Raw genomic sequence first — 14,374 nt, 5'->3', positions numbered from 1 at the left:
TTTTTTTTTTTTTTCTTTTTGAGACAGTCTCACTTTCCCTCTGGGGTTGAGGGTTGGGCATCAGCATAGCTTACAGCAACCTCAAACTCTTGGGTTCGCATGATCCTCTTGCCTCAGTCTCCCGAATAGCTGGGACTACAGGTGCCTGCCACAACTCCTGGCTAGTTTTTCTGTTTTTATAGAGACAAGGTCCTGCTCTTGCTCAGGCCAGTCTTGAACTCCTGAGCTCAAGTAATCTCACCCTCAGCCACCTGGAGTGCTAGGATTACAGGCATGAGCCACCATGCTGGCCTATTGTGAATATTTTTAATTGCTATATTTTTATAAAGTACAGTGTGACAAGAAACCAACATTTATATATTCTTACTCTGCCTTGTTCCACCGAGTATTTTAATTATAATAAATACGTAATATAAAATCAATTATTTTTTAAAGTAGACAAAGAAAGTGAAACGACAGAAATATGAAAGTAGAAAAAAATACTGAGATTCAAGATGTGCTAAGAACTGTTACTTACATCTGTTATTCTTAGGTCTTCCCTACAACCCTATTAGGGTACTAACTCCAATTCACAAGTAGTAAAACTGAGGCTCATAGAAATTAAGCTGCCTGCCCAATTTTAAGACAGCTAATAAGTGATGGAGGCAAGACCCAAACCAAGGCTGACTCCCATCAGACCCTGCATTTTTTTTTTTTTTTTTTTTTTTTGAGACAGAGCCTCAAGCTGTCACCCTGGATAGAGTGCCGTGGCATCACAGCTCACAGAAACCTCCAACTCCTAAGCTCAAGAGATTCTTCTACCTCTGCCTCCCAAATAGCTGGGACTACAGGCACCCGCCACAACACCTGGCTATTTTTTGGTTGCAGCCAATCGTTGTTGGAGGGCCTGGGCTGGATTTGAACCCGCCAGCTTGGGTGTATGTGGCTGGCGCCATGGCCGCTTGAGCCACAGGCACTGAGCCTAGATCCTGCATTCTTATTTCCCAACCATCAGTGCCTTAAGACAAAAAGAAACCAGAGTAAATGTCCATATATTTGTGAAAGATAAGCTATAAATTTGGCACAAATCTTTAAAGACAATACAAATAAGGAAACAGTGAGTTTTTAATATTTATAGTATCTGTAAATCTTTTTTAAAGAAGAAAAAATGTTGCTCAGAAAAAACAACTCTTCCTGGGACAAAAATCAACTTCATCCCAAGGGTCTTCATAAAACAACTTGTATGTAGTGTATTAAAGTCCTCAAAAAATGTCCTCACATATATAGCAATCAGTTTTACAGAGCTATTTCTGTTTGTTTCTCTCAAACTATAAAGGAAAATGTCAACATAAAATTCAGTAAAAGCATTTATACAGGAAGGAACCAAAATACATGGTCCAGAAACATGGGTACAAATTTTAGATCACGAGAAAAATGGATGTGGACTACACAACCATACTCGTTCAAGTTGGGTTTTGATAAATAATACATAGCAATAAATTCAAGGTTAGACGCCCTAGCTAGTACCGAACTAGATTATAGGTTTTTTCCTGATGCAAATTAAGTACAGAGCCTAATCATTTAGCAGCTAGGAGTCAAAACCAAATACCCTCTCAAGAGTCTGACTGAACAGCCTGACTGCACAGCACGACAGAGGCTGTGTGCCTGGGAAGAAGACCACCCTCCTTGTGTATCAGGACACTGACAGCAATGCCTACAGATAAAGAAAGCCAAGACTCCTCAAAATCATCATCGCAAGTGTCTGCTGCTGTAGAGCCAAAAAGGGACACTATGGATGTATTTTTCCAAAATATGTTCTGGAAATACACATGACAGACAAATACATGGAAAAATATATGACAGAATACTAAATCAGAGAAATAATCAAAAGATGAAAAAGTGTATGGCCAAATAAATTTGAGAAATCCTATAAATCACGTCCTTTTCTTGAACTGTTGCTGAGTATATTAAAGATTCTAAAATAAATATGTATACACTTATTTATTTCAGCAAAGCCTAAACATCACTTTAATTTGATTGATGCAACATCCTGAAGAACCCAACATTGTCAACTGGCTACAGAATATGGAACTAGGTAACTGAAGGCTGCACTGTATCCCTTCTATTTGGTAGTACTTATAGCAAGGAGCGGGTCAGTATCTTTTAAGGTCATTCTTGTATAAAACTGTATGATCTGGGCAGAAGAAAATTCATATCTGACTATTCCTGGGAGTGGAAATGAAAGAAAAAGCAGGGTAATCATAATTAGTAATAGCAAAAAGTAATACATATCCCAAAAATATATATATGTATAAAAATATACTTTCTATTAAAATAATTAATGCATGGGTCACTATAAAAGTTTTAAGACAGACTGTTATGATCCTTTATCTTACTTCCAAGAAACATAATCTACAGCACCCTTTCTGATTCACCTGTGCAAGTTTCAACTTTTTCGACTCAGTGTTGTTGGGAGGGCGTCATCTGTTTCTATCCATACAGAATTTGTTTCCTGATTTTTATGTATCTCAAAACTTTTGTAATGACTTGTGTATTACAATATCCTTATAAAGAACACTAGAAAAAGAAAAATATTTTTAAAACAGAGTCCGTTTTTTGAAGTGGATATTTTATTACTAGAATCTTAAAGCTGGAAAGACCCTTCATTTTACAGTTGAAGAAACAGAGGCTAAGACAAATGAAATCACTTGTCGAAGATCACTTAGCCACAATATAGCAGAACCAAGACCAGGCATCCAAAAACGTGCTCTTCCCACTGCCTCTTAAGTATAAAATAATACACTGATATATCCAGACCAACGAAAAAAACAATGAATTTTATTTCATAATAAAGATGTTTCTAAAAGCTAGTCTTTTAGATAAAAACTTTATCAGTGCTCATATGTTTAAGATTAAACTGTTAAAATGTATGTTTAAATCGATAAAACAAAATTTCCAATCTTCATCAGGGCCAGTGAACCCACGCATTGTACAGGTGGCTTTATCCATCTGCATTCACTTATCAAATGCTAACCATAATCCTATCAGCTTAAAATTGCTCCGGGGTCTCTACTGGCTAACATGATACATTTTCTTTGAACATATTACTCTAGAACTATGATAAGTTAGAAAAAATGATTTCTTTTGTATATAAAAACAACACCCTTGACGGTTTTAAACGATAAACCGTGCTCTTTGATTTAATTTTCCTACTGCATGAACGCTCTTGAACCAAGGCATCTACACTCTCCCACTCAGGCTTCCACTTTACTATCAACACTAATCCACAAGATGAGCTGGAACTCTGTCATCTGTTTCCTAGGTTAGAGCACATTTCTACCTCCTTCTAGTCCTAACTTCTCTAAAAATGGATTCTAGCCAATAAGCTGTAACAGACAGAATTTGTCTTATTTTTCTTTTAAGCCTACTGCATTAAACATTTCATTGCTGGATAAGTTAATTTTTTCCATTCTTAAAAAGTTTTCACACAAAATTCTTGACAGATTCAATTTACAATTTACATGAAACAGGTACCTAAAGGTATCTTTGTTCCGAACTGCATACTTTAGAATTTGATGATAATAATTGCATGTGAATGTCATTTTACAATATACAAAGCATCTCACATCTTGTACTTGATTCAATCACATTATAATTTAGTGAAGCAATCTGATACTGCATAGCACCTAAGAGATGTTCTACAAATATGGAATAAACGAATGAGTGGGTAAATTCTGAAGAAGAGATGTAGCTTTAGGTAACTAATAAAGAATGGGCTCAGCAAACAAGTATTTTAAGTCAACAGAGAATGGTAGTAAGCAACCTTAAAAACAAAACTGAATTAAAACATTATGGAAGCATCTTTATATAACTAAAATTATATATAAATATTATTCCCTATTAATTAGAAGTATGTTTCCTCCATTAATTGTAAGGATTAGAACACCTAAGAATCACTCTTTTCTTCTTGACAGTTTTTGATAATTTTTCTTGAGATCAAGTTTCAACTCCAAACAAAACAAGTATCAATACTCTCCAAAATTATCATTATGGGAAGAAAAAAGGGAAAGAATGGCATACTTTCTTAATACTACATTTAAGAATTTGTAAAAGATATTTGTTCACTTACAGTAACCAGCCATTCAATTTTAAGCAATAATTAAGCTTTAAACATTTTTTTTAAATAATTGACTCAAAAATATATAGCATACATGATTTATTTAGTAAATAAATACATACATATGTGTTGATAGTCTGCTCTGTAACAAGGACTATATTAAGTTGTAGGGAGGCAAATAAAACAAAGTATTTTTAAAAATCTTTTCCAAACTTAAACTTTGTTATAAAAGAGTTTTCACATGCATCACCTCAACTGACTCTAAAAAATAAATGTATGCAGCAACTATTATTTCCACAATTTTGAACCTAAGAAAACTACCATCAACCATTACTTCCCTAAAGTTACCAGAACAAGTTAGTGAAAAGTAACAAGAGTAACTACAAAGTTCGTAACACTGCTGAATTAGAGTATAAGGTCCAAGTATAAGCAATTCAAGTCATCTGTCACTCTAGTATGCTATCAAATGACACAATATGAACTCTCAAAAATACATAATTAACATTTGTAAATAGTTCTTAACACTTTTGTAGTTATCAAATTACTTTCCAAAGGTCGAATACCGCAAAATGTTTTAAAAAAATTAAAAATGACAAAGCTAAAAGGTACCCAGCAATTCTTTTACACAAATAAGACACTTCATATTTCCTATATGTTAATTTTTAAGTTAAAGAGCCAGAAAACAATTCAATAATACAAACTTCTCTACACTATAGAAAACTTCAACTGTAATTAATCCTGTATAGAATGTACTTGCTCCACATCACAATTTTTCAAATAATACATATATTCTGGCCAAACTAAATAAAAGACAACTAAAGTTCAAATACAATAGAATGTTGCTACTTTGAAAGACAAATAATGGTCAAGAATAACCACAATATGGTTCTGTGGCATTTTCTAATTTCAAGAAGTAGGTAAAACTTCTATATATCATAATAAATACAGAGGGCTATATCCAACTTCTAAAAGGATCTGATGGAAAATAAACATAATATAATGGAAAAGAAATTCAGGCAACTTGCCCTATATTTCAAGTAATTCTAAGGCAGTCTGTCCCTATTTCAAATAAGTAGCTTTCCTATTAAAAAACACTACATAGAAAAGTAAGCCACTTAAATTGTCTATTTAGGATACTTTACTCTCTTCACAGTATAATGATACATTTTATGGAGTTTTCTAAAGCCCTTTCTATAGATACCTTCGCTGAGTTTCAGAATATGGCAAAATACCTGAATAAATATAGGTAAAATTTCTAACTTTCAGACAAAATATTAGTTCTTCCAATCTGCCAGTTCTTAAAATCAATGTGATAAACTTTATAAAATCACATTTGTAAACTTTAAAATATATTTACAGATCATGAAGCACTTGCCTCCTTTTCCATACCCCAGTCTGAGGCACTTGAGTGCCATTTCAACTGACATATCCATTCTTAAAAACAAAAAAGGAGCTTGTGCTGGATAATATATTTAATAATCCAATTTGAAACTACTAGGGGATGTGCTTATTAAATTCCTCCATTTAGCCTAAACCACTAATCAAGCTATCCACTCCATTTATCATGTGAAGTGTGAGTTGTCTCTATATAAAGGTACCTGTAACATGGAAAGGTTAAGGACCGTGACCAGAAGAACTTCAATTGCACAACTGGCCGTATTTTTCTCATATACATGTAAAAATCCTTCTAAAATCTCTCTTGGGGACCTCCTTCATTATAAAATTCTAAAAATCCACCATACATACACATAAAATACAATGGATATATATGGCCCATTAAATGCCAAGAATCAGCTTGACAGACTTCACCCCAGATTAAACTGAGAGCTAAGCAATAGGGATAGAATCCTACAACAAAGTTCATCACTGCTGAATTAGAGTATAAGACAGATCAACCAAGAAAAGGATCTGTGTCCCTAACTCTGCCCCAAATACTTTCTTCCTTACCCTTCCATCTCCCAGCCCCCTTATACAGTCAGAAGATTTCTTAATATAAAGGAGGAAAAAAAATTCACATTTTAAAATTTTCTGATAAGTCTTTTTTATCCCCCCCGCCCCCCAGAATATCCAGAATTTTGAAATATCTGCAGGTGGTGATAAATATAAACAGATTACTGAAAGAAACAACTAAAAAGCATACACCTACAGGTCAAGAAGCATTTATTAATTTACTAATGGATTAGTAGTTGAAGATTACCTAGCAGAAGAAATGACTCCACATCTAGTTTGTGAAAAGACATCAGAAATATACAGAAATTTGAGACATTTAGTTTGGCATTTGAAACAAATGAAATGAAAAGGAATGTTAGTGGGTCATTCAACACACTTTTTTCTTTATTTAACTTGATTCTGTGGAAATTATTGTACTTTATAATCCAAATTTACCACTGTTTCTGTGAACTCTAAAGGTACAAATAAGTTAAGGGAAACACTAGAAGAAAAAGCGTTGCACAATTGGGAAGTTAAAATGAAACTCATTTTTATAATACCATAAGTTTTTCCCACATGAAAGTCACTTTCTAAAGTACAGAAGGGGTTGTTGTGAACATTAAATGAAATAATACGTGTAAAAGCACATATAAAATGTAAAGCACATAGCATGTTTTCACCAGGCATTAAGTCTGAACTGAAACTAGCACTATCATATGTAAGACCATGACAAAATATTTATTAACATCAGATGATTCAGGGTTATCATTCCAAAAAAAGCATATGCTGTGTAAAACCAGGATTTAAAATACTGATGCATATGCTCAATGGAGCTCCATTTTTAAGAATGGAACTACTTTAAATGATTTAAATATTTTAACATGAATCTTCTATAAAAAATATGTACATTATTAATTTGTTAACTTTAAAATGCAAGTCAAATTACAAGACTCATTTGGTCAAAATAAAATGAAAATGATTTTTCTAATCTTGCAGTTGTTCAAATCTAAATTAATTTTAATTTTTTTAAATGCTTTAAACAATCACACTATAAAGATATACTCCTATAAATCATACTAAAAATCCAATTAGCTTGTTAATAGTAATTGACTTAACTTCCCCAGGACAAATTCTTAAACTAAAAAGTATAACAAAAAGTATAGCTATCTCTTCAAAAAATATGCAAAGTTTAAGTAAAGGCTAAAACTTCATAAAATCAATTTGTAAAATTGATTCCCCATTTTAAAGAAACCCAGATAGCTGCAAATTTCCATTCAATTTTAGTAAGAAAATTTGTGGTATGTTTAAATCAAAAGTTAAGGTTTAAAAAATAATTCCCAAGCCCCCAACTTTCCACAAAACTTATGCTAAGTATATTTGTTTCCCAACTTTAATCAACACATATTTTAGATTTGCAGTAATTCTGAAAACAAATTCTCTAATGATAGTGATCTTCTGAATGAAACCTAAATATTAAGTTTTTAATCAAACCAGGACACATTTCACACACTATTTGTCAAATGAACAAAACCTTATTAAAATATTATAGCCATAGAATTACATAAACAAAAGTCCAAAGAAGAACCTTAAAGTACTAACATATGCAACTTTACAGTCAATGTCAAGATTATTGAACTAAAAGTTAAAAGTAATTTTAAGATGGAAAACAATTCACTAATCACTATGGAAAGGGAACAAAATGAATAACAGTTTCATATTTTTTTTGCAGAATTACTCTAGACTAGAAATTTTTTAAATATTTTAAAAACCATAGTACTACAAATACACAATACACACAACTGAAAAGTGAAACTGTACATTCATCTAAATTCCAACGTTGTCTCATTCATGTAACACATGCACTCCCTCACTTTAAAATTAGAAGCCAATCAAAGATATTGGGGTAACCCTTAGGGAAAAAAAAAAGATATTCAAGTACAGTCTCCTTAGTAAACTTTCAAAGTCAAGATTATGTACTGGCAAGACAAAAAAATTTATAATCCTGAAATACATCTTCCATATATATTTAGGTGTACATCTTGGAAAACCAGTTATTTACTAATAAGCAGGTATTTTAATAAAAACAGATAACCATCTCCTGGAATATTAATATTTATTTATACATATTTTGCAAGTGATACTCAAGGTCTAAAAACCAATCTTTACTTCCTAAACCATTTTTATTGGACTCTCCACCTTTGGCTTTTCCAACTATTTCCTACAGTGAATATATTACCTAATCTAGTCAGTTTCTACCAAAAAGCCATTGGTTGTCTACTGATTTCCATGCTTTACCAAATACACACAACTGGCAATGTATTAATTGCAAAAAGTCATTATTTTATTCTCAAGATGAACCAAAAACAGTGAACATTTTATTAGAACTAGAGATTAATCAATATAGATACATAGATTTCATGGTTGAATTTCTACTTTGAGACTTTATTAATTGCAACCTACTGGGCTTTCAACCAAAATACCACACTGGTGAAATGAGTTGGTTTTATTTTCTTAGCAACATTATTTTGATGGAAGAAATGTGAACATCCCAGCTTTGACTTATGGGTAAGCATTTCCTCTGCTTTCAGAAGATAAACAGTAAACACCGGTATTGGAAAAACCTGCGCCCAGAGAGATATGTGTCTCTAGCCTAACTGCAGAATCTCGGGAAATCCCAAACAAGGGGTGACCTCGCCTCGCTGTCTGGGTGAACACAACAAGCAGCTAGGCTTCAACTTTGGGCACTGAAGGCCCCACCAGCATCATGGCTGATGCAGCCCCATGCGCAGGAGGAGGTGGACGAGGAAGAGGCTGGTTTGTTTACTTGCAGCCAGAGCCGCCGCCGCCAGCAGCAACAGCATCACTGGATCAGCCAAAGCCAGCATCTTCCGCACATTTCTATTCTTAGCACACAACTCCCAAGCGGATCAAAACCCCACTACTATTAAAAACACAGACAAGCACGTTACCCACCTCCCACACACACACCCCACCCTACCAGTGTTGTCTTTCCCCGTGAGAGGGTGGTGGGGTGGGATGGGGGAAGGAAGGAGACCGCGGGGACGCCTGTGCATCCTCGCCTTCACCCCACCCCACGCGCGCAGACTGCTCGGGCGCCTGGGCGTGCGGCAGACAGCCCCCTTCCCCCCACCCAAACAGAGGGACACCGGGCCCACGCGTTATATAACCTCGCCGGCGCCCCCTCCCCACGCCGCGCGGCCCGGCCAGGGAGGGGCGAGGGGGAAGGAGCGAGAGTTGCGCAGAGACTGGAGGAGCCCGGCCAGGGAGGGGCGAGGGGGAAGGAGCGAGAGTTGCGCAGAGACTGGAGGCGCCGGGCCGGGGCAGCCCAGACACAGACGGTACCGCTAGGCCGTGAGCACCCCTCCCCCGGCCCCTGCGCACCGCCGCCACCCGGCAACCCCCAGAAAGTGGGGGGCTGTCAGTGTCACCCGCGCCAGGCATCCTCCGGCCTCCACATCCACACCCAAAGCCTCCGGTGACCCAGCCCCCGCCCACGCCCCCGGCGCAGTGACAACCCAGAAGCCCCCGCCTCACCCCACCCCGCCACCACCCCCCGCCTGAGGGAGGCAGGGAGGAGGGACGGGGCCCCGGGCCCGGAGGGAGTGGAAGCGGGGAGGAGGACGAGAGTGGGGGGCGGTGGCTGTTACCTGCAAAGGCGGCGGCGGCGGCTGCCCCGCAGCTGCTCGGGCGGCGACGGAGGATGGAGCTGGGGGGCGGGGGGAGGAGAGGGGGCGACTCGGGGGTCCCCCCTCCCTCCTCCTCCCCTCCTGTCCTCCCCCCACCCCACAGAGCCTCTGGCCCCCTGGAGCCCGGTGCGGCCGGCAGGAGGGCAGGCGAAGGGCTGCAAGGAGGGAGGAGGGAGGGAGCCGGCCGGGCCGGGCCGCGGAGCTGGAGCGGGAGGCGGCGGGAGGAGGAGGGAGAGGGAGGGAGGGAGGCGGCGGGGGGGAGGAGGAGGCGGAGACTACATGGGAATCGGATATCGGCTACAAATTCAATTCATCACCAGAAAACACCGCTCGGGCGGGGGCCGGGTCACGCCGGCGGGGCGGCGGCTGCGAGCCCCGGACGCGCCCGGTGCGGGGCGGGGGTCTGCGGCCTCCGCTCCCGGGCTTCGCCTCGCTCGGGGGACCCCCGCCGCCTCCCCGCCCCCCTCCTTCCTCCCTCTCAGGGCTGCCGCCGATCGGTTCTCGCCGCCGCCGCCGCTGCCGCTGCCGCGGGGCTTGTTGTTGACTTTGAGGAAAACTCCTGACGTCAGGGGCTGGCTCTTCACGACTGGCGGGAGCGGTTTCCCCGCGTCCCCGGCCCTGCCCGCCGCCTCTGCTCCCCTCCCTGCCGGGCCCTCGTCCTCAGGCTTCCCCGCGCCCCCCAAACCCGCGGCGCCCCGCGCCCCCTCTCCTCTCGCGAGAACATCCCCCCCAGCCAGCCCGAGCCGGGAGCGGGGACAGTGGTTCCCGGGCGGGAAGTTCTGGGTTTCCCCAGCGCCCGCGTGGCCCTGGGCGGGCACCCGAGGCCCAGGAGCGGGGGCTCCCCTCCCGACCGTGTCTTCCTGGCACCCACCCTGCGGGGCTGTGGGCACACGTCTCCTGCCCACCGCGGCCCCTGGGGGAGGTAGGGCCGGGGTGAGGGCCAGCGCCGGGAAGCCCCAGAGGTGGGCGGTGCCCGGCGAGGAAGGAACCAGCCGAGCCTGGAGCCCAGCGGACGGAGCCCACCCCCAACCTCGGGGAAGAGGGGTCCTGGTCAGTCCCAAACACCAAGCTCTCCTGATTATCCCGGAGACCGCAGTCAGTCCAGCCTCTCCCAGCAGCCGTCCACGGCGCTGGCTGTAAACACTCATCACACGCAGCATACACATTGCGGGGGGATCGTGATGCACCCTTAAAAGCACACCCCTCTTGAGATACCAGTTCTCGTTGACTTTGGATAAAGCCACGAGGAATTCATTCAAGACGAAGATAACCGTTTCTTTCTTTTGAAGTTCATGGCTCCTGAGAATATTTGAAATGGAGACAGTTTTTGCAAAATGACCATATTTCACCATACATCACTCCAGAAAGTTACAAAAGTTTACTTTTTCTGAAACCATTTTTTCGGCTCTGGAAACACCCGGCAAAGACCCGAATTATAATGCAACGTGTCTCTAGCTTTCTTGATATACTTGTTACGTGCTATTTTCTCCCCTTAGAAGATTATTGCTAATGTCTTCAGGGTCTTTCTATGAAAGAGTTCCTCCTAATATGCGTGCACCTGGTCGCCTTGTTTTTCCACGTCTTGACAACTCACGTTAGTCATCTTTTATACTATCTCCCTCTGTTATTCATCTACTTTATTGTATTTACACATCTATATTCACATTTTTCTCTTGGAATTGTGGACAGGAGTAGGAAACAGTAGAAAGAGGGATTTTTTTTTAATTCAGTTTTCTCCAGGTCTAAAAGAAACTTGTTTCCTGATCATCTTAAAACACAATTTGCTATTTTTAAAATACACAGTCCACCTGAGTGTCAAGTTCTCCATTGCTGTCTTTCCCCTTTTCCCATATTTCCCAACAGACCATGAGTTGTAACACACCTAAGGTGCGTCTTAGTCTATTCAGAGTATCTGTGCATACACTGTAAATACATAATTTATTCTCATAATTATCAGACCTCTAATAGTCACTCTTGGCCAAATTATACTGTAGGTTTCTTGTTGTAAACTACAAAAATGGATCAGATTTTCATCCCATAGTATCCCAACTCTTTAAGAAAATAGTTCCTTATGACACCAGCAACAAAAAGTGTCTCAATTGTGAATTACTAGATAGCTCTTATTAATGAAATTTTTGTTTCAAATTTTTATACTGACTAATTTAGAGAAATCTGTCTTATCAGCCACACTGTCTCCAAATATTTCTGTTGGTCTTATCAAATATATTAAAATCTTAGATTCAACCCTAAAATTAAGTATTGTAGAAACTAGGATGGATCTCACACTACATACTCTGGGCTTCGTGTATTTGAAAAATTATATACTTCTACTCTATTTTTGCTTTTCCACTGTAGTAGCTTAATTTCTGTGATTAAAAACATGTTGGTTTTGGGCGGCGCCTGTGGCTCAGTGAGTAGGGCGCCGGCCCCATACACCGAGGGTGGTGGGTTCAAACCCAGCCCCGGCCAAATTGCAACAACAAAATAGCCAGGCGTTGTGGCGGGCGCCTGTAGTCCCAGCTGCTCGGGAGGCTGAGGCAAGAGAATCGCGTAAGCCCAGGAGTTAGAGGTTGCTGTGAGCCGTGTGACGCCACGGCACTCTACCCGAGGGCGGTACAGTGAGACTCTGTCTGTACAAAAAAAAAAAAAAATGTTGGTTTTATCATAGAATTATTTATGTAAGTAGCATTGTTCTATTCTTAGACTGTACCATTATAAATTGGGAAGACTCTACCAGTTGTGGTATGATGTTACTCCATACAAAGTGCATGCAACGTTCCTCTTCTTCATTGTTAGCACATCCCAGTAATACCTGATACAGCCCCTAGTTCATCCCTAGGTATGTCTCCTAAATTTTGAAGAGAAAGCCCATTCTTCATTAAGCCAAATGTTCTTAAGATTACTATTTCGCAGTAGTAGTTATTTATGCATTTTAAGAAAAATGTTCACTCTTCTTTACAACCAATGAGTAAATCAGATACTGAAAGCTATCTCTTGGTACTTCGTTTCTTGGGAGTTACTTAAACTGGAAGGACATTTAAATTTTCAGGATGTTAGGTGTTTTAGTCTATTCAGACTGCTATAACAAAATATCGTAGATAAGACAGCTTTTAAGCAACAGAAATTTATCTCACAGTTCTGGAGGCTGAAAAGTCCAAGATCAAGACACAGGCAAATTTGGTGTCTGGTGACCATCACTTTACTGGTTCGTAGATGATGCCTTTTCACTATGTCTGAAGAAAGGTGTGAAGGAGTCTCTTGAGCCACTTTTGTGAGGATACTAATCTCATTCTCAAGGGCTTCACCCCCATGACTGAATCACCTCCCAAAGGTCCCACCTCTTAAAATACCTTAGGAGTTAGGATTTCAAGACATCAATTTGGGGGGAACATAGACATTCAGACCAGAGTATCAGGTAAAAAATTAAGTTACTGTTTCTCTACCTTAATAGAATCCGTATCTTGTCCTAGCATAGGACGTGGAACACAGTAAGCACAAAATAAGTATTTGTTGAATAATTTACTGAATGAACAAACAAATGCACAAATAAATCTGTGCAATATGTGCATTTTATACAGTATTTTCCTCTTGGGATGCAAAATGGTTTATTGAAAAGAATATAAACACTCTTTGGAGACTTGACTACCTGAGTTCAAATCCTCTGGGTACTATGTGTCAGCTATGTTGCTTAATTCTTCTAAGCCTTAATTTCCTCATTTGTGAAATGGTGATTATAACTCCTTCAACAACTTATACAAATTAAATTTTATGAAGTATTAATATCTGACACTTAATAGTGAGCAAATTAAAATTCCTTTACCATAAATTTGAATATATGTATTTTTTTAATATTAAACTGTGTTAGTTTTTTATTGTTGTTGCAGTTTTGGCCAGGGCTGGGTTTGAACCCACCACCCTTAGCATATGGGGCTGGCACCCTACCCACTGAGCCACAGGCACCTCCCTGAATATATGTATATTAATGGAACTCTAGCTGCTACATAATTGCTCAAAACAAACTAAAAAATCTACTTGGACACAAAACTATAGAAGTAAATTTCTCATCTTTGTAAAGTTCTATATAGCAAACAAGTTTCTGCTGAGCTTTAATTCCTACACTCAAGTTTCTTCCATGTTAGAGTCTTGACATGTTCACCGTATAATCAATCAGGTTGGCAAAAGGGGGAGAAATGTGGAGAATCGCTCAAGCAAGGTTCTATGTACATCACTTACACTCACATCCCACTAGTTAAAACTCTCCCAAGGCATCTGACTACAAGGCAGGCCATAAAAGGAAGTCTGGCTCAGGAAGAAAAAGAAATAGATTTGATGAGCGCCAGCTACACTCTGCTGTGGTTGGTGTCTGAAATAATCGTGTTAATTCTACAGTTGTAATTAGTGAATAGCCTAGATGATGAATAGAGCAATTTCAAATAGAGTATAATTTAAATAGAGGTATAAGTAATATGCTATGGACTAAACATGCCCCCCCCCCAAATTCCTATGTTGAAATCCTAACCTCCAATGTGATAGTATTAGGAGGTGGGGACTTTGGGAAGTAAATAGGTCTGAGGATGGAGCCCTCATGAATGGAATTAGTGCCCTTATAAGAAGAGCAAGGACAACTTCCTTCATTGTTCTC

At 39.8% G+C, this 14,374-nt stretch overlaps 1 protein-coding gene across 5 annotated transcripts in view; it reads right to left on the bottom strand.

The window, feature by feature from the left end:
• Positions 1 to 9,930, bottom strand: part of AKT3 (AKT serine/threonine kinase 3) — a 404,883-nt gene extending 394,953 nt beyond the window's left edge. For 2 of the 5 annotated variants that reach the window (XR_008382960.1, XM_053604361.1), the window contains exon 1: positions 9,694 to 9,923. The gene's annotated coding sequence lies outside the window, so the exon portion shown is untranslated. Of the gene's footprint in view, positions 1 to 9,693 lie in introns of all 5 variants that reach the window. The other 3 variants (XM_053604360.1, XM_053604362.1, XM_053604363.1) reach the window with 3 other exon arrangements.
• Positions 9,931 to 14,374: the final 4,444 nt, after the last annotated feature.

The sequence above is a fragment of the Nycticebus coucang genome, chromosome 10, assembly GCF_027406575.1.
Source record: "Nycticebus coucang isolate mNycCou1 chromosome 10, mNycCou1.pri, whole genome shotgun sequence".
Classification (NCBI taxonomy): domain Eukaryota; kingdom Metazoa; phylum Chordata; class Mammalia; order Primates; family Lorisidae; genus Nycticebus; species Nycticebus coucang.
Note: the sequence above shows the minus strand (reverse complement) of the source record. Positions and strands in the feature narration are given on the sequence as shown.